Source organism: Schistocerca gregaria, chromosome 3 (assembly GCF_023897955.1).
Source record: "Schistocerca gregaria isolate iqSchGreg1 chromosome 3, iqSchGreg1.2, whole genome shotgun sequence".
In the NCBI taxonomy this organism is placed as follows: domain Eukaryota; kingdom Metazoa; phylum Arthropoda; class Insecta; order Orthoptera; family Acrididae; genus Schistocerca; species Schistocerca gregaria.
Window position 1 is genome coordinate 520,015,171 of NC_064922.1, and position 3,258 is coordinate 520,018,428.

Genomic DNA, 3,258 nt, shown 5'->3' on the forward strand with positions numbered 1-3,258 from the left:
AAGTCAACGTTACCTTCCTTCAATTGGGCCAACTTGTGGTGAATCGAGGAAGTACAGTACATAGTGACGAAACTAAAATGAGCTATAATATAGAAATTAAGCGTTTCCGGACACATGTCCACATAACATCTTTTCTTTATTAGTGTTTGAGGAATGTTTCCTGAAAGTTTGGTCGTACCTGTTTGTAACACCCTGTATATGTAGCAGGATGTACGAATGTACTTCCAAACCCCTGGATCTACTTCTGCCAAATTTAGACATAAACAGCAGGCTTCACAGACATCAGCGTTGTGGGGTTTATAACTTTCTAGCTCAAAATAGGAGCAGAGATACAGGTAAAAAAGTTTTTCAAGCCCTTGCGGTATAGACTGCCTGCACAAGAGGCATGTTGTGTGGGAACAGTATTGACATGTCAAATCAACCTAATTAACAAGGCACCCTTCGTATTAGGGGCAAGAAATGGCTTTCTGGGTCCTAACATATAGGCTGCCTTGCATGCTGGTCATATAGTGTTGAAGCAGTATCAGCCTGCTGTATCGACCTGTTTTGCATGGTGGTCTGTACATCAGGGGTAAATAAATGATTTTCAAGTCAATGAAGTGTAGTCTGCCCTGCACATTAGGTGTGTTGAAGGAATAGTATTGGCCCACTCTCTATTTTATTGAGCTGCATGACAGGGGCTGGACATGCTAATGGGTGACTTTGGGCAGGTTGAAGTGGATAGAGGAGGAGAAGGAGAGAGTGAGGGGAGGGGAAAATTGACAGATAGAGGAGAGGCGATGGGACGCATGTGGCAGGTGGAGTGTATAGAGTGGTGGTGGGGAAGAGGAAAAGGAAGAGAGCAGAGACAGAGAAACAGGCAGTGGGCAGGAGGAGACTATGGTCAGGTGGCTTGCGGAGTATGGATGTAGATGTAGAAGTGGAAGGGGTAGGACGATATAGTCAGAGAAAGGGATGGAGAAAATGGATAAAGAGGGGTGGAGGAGATGAAAAAAGAAATAGTAGGGAGAAGGAGTAGACAGGCACAGGTGGAAGGATGAGGCGAAGTCAGAGATAGGAAGAGGTGGATACAGAGAGGGAGAAGAGATGTGTCCATTATATGTGCTCAATGCATAAACAGGAAAAGCTGGAGGAAAAAGGACATTTTTTGAAAAAAAAGCAAAGCTTTTAATTTTTAATTACTAGTTATCTGAAATTAAATTTAAATTTGATACAGATATGTGATACAATTCTTTGTTAATTGAAAAAAACCAGCCGGGGTGGTCGAGCGGTTCTAGGCACTTCAGCCTGGAACCGCTCGAATGCTACGTTCACAGGTTAGAATCCTGCCTCGGGCATGGATATGTCTGTGATGTCCTTAGGTTAGTTAGGTTTAAGTAGTTATAAGTTCTAGGGGACTGATGACCTCAGATGTTAAGTCCCATAACTGCTCAAAGAGCCAGTTGAAAAAATATGTACATCTGTAACACTGACCACTAACCAGAAATAAATAAGTATTTGGTTTTCTATTTGATGTTCTGCATTTTTGTATCAAATTGTAATGTATTGTGAATACTCCATTTTCACGCAAATATTGCAGTACTAAAATGAAAACAGACATTACTTGTATAAAAACTTTGGTTCCATATTTCTTAATCAACATTTCTGTTCATCAATAAACAATTAATTAAAAAAAGTATGCTACTAGCAAGATTCGAACCATCGATGTGAAGTCTAAAATCCAATTGTGTTACACTCTCAGCTACTGATGAATTCAATAACATACACCCAATATTAGGCATTTAACAGCATGCATAAATCTTTTTATCTTTGAAGGTGATTTTTTCTAGTTATTTTGAGATTTGCATAGTACTGCTTTAGAAATCTGATATATGGGAACTGACATTCAAATCCTGTGAATGTGAAGAAAATCAAAGAGGGCCAGACAGTAAGGTGCTCCTGTAAGTTTCCTGTTCAAATTACAGTATAAAATGAAAATATGCCAGGTGTAACCCCACAGTTAGAAATCCACAATGAAAAAATATATGTAAGTTCCTTTAAAGTACCTCCCATATTTGGAAATCAAACTGTATCGTCACTTTGGAAAAGGAATAATAGTGGCCAAGGTAAATGTCTAAACCCCACTTACATTCCCTCAGTGAAGTGTTACATTATGTAATCTTTAATATGAAACAAAAATGCAACACTCTCAGACTGACTAAAATAATTTTGTTCCCAAACAATCTGATTGTTGTCCATTAGTCACATACTAAGGTGACAGTAAATATATATATATGTTGAAAGGTGGCTACACTGAGTCACAGCGCCAGAGATTGCGCCAAAGAGTATTATTCAGCCGCCTCCACTGGCAGTTGCAGCTGAGAAGTTGCTGAGGGCAGTAGTAGTTCTGAGGTAGCCATAGTTAGAGTACTAATTGTAACCATGTCGTGTGCAGTTGTTCTGTTGGGCAAGACACCAGATGTTGTTGGATTGGATATGTTGTAATGATCAGAGTTTATTTTTCGTCAATATATATGAAGGTAAAGAAAATTTTTTATTTCAAATGTCTTATGCCTCTTGGTCACAGGTTCAGTCAACAAAGCATCTGGCTCGTCTTCTTGTGTTAGACTGTAATTCTGGTTTCTATATGCAATTTTGGTATTTCTAGTTCTTTTTAATTACTTCAGTGTAAATCGTGTTTAAAATATCTTGTCTTATTGAGGAAGAACCGTGCCAGATGTGCACGTTGAATTACACTTCCACACACAGAACAGTTACATTTGCGCTTTGTTGTTTCGTAGCTTTTATAGTTCTGGGGACTTAACTAATTAATTGAGTTAACGGAAATTTCCTTTCATTCTTTGTTGTTATTCTATGCAGTCAGATTGCGAACTAATATTATTCAGGGCCAACCGGTTACGAAAGTGCATAATCGGACAAACAGTGACTAAAATTATTTGCATTCTATTTAATTAAGCCACCACGCACGTGGGGACCGCTGCTTCGGATCGTCCCTTGGAATTCTTTTGATAGTAAAAATAGCAGACAGTAGGATTGTTGCAGTAATTTGTAGTTTAATAATTGTAGTCTACATTGCATGTGTAGATTTGGTAACTGAACATTTGTAGTTTCTTGTCATTCTTTTAATGGTATTTTGGCAGAATTTAATTTTTGATGTCTTGTGTAGGGGTTTGACAATTTTGTGCAACTATGAAGATTTCAATTGTTCGTTAATCTTATTTGTCGGGAAGCATTTCGTATGAATGGTATTGTTGGTGA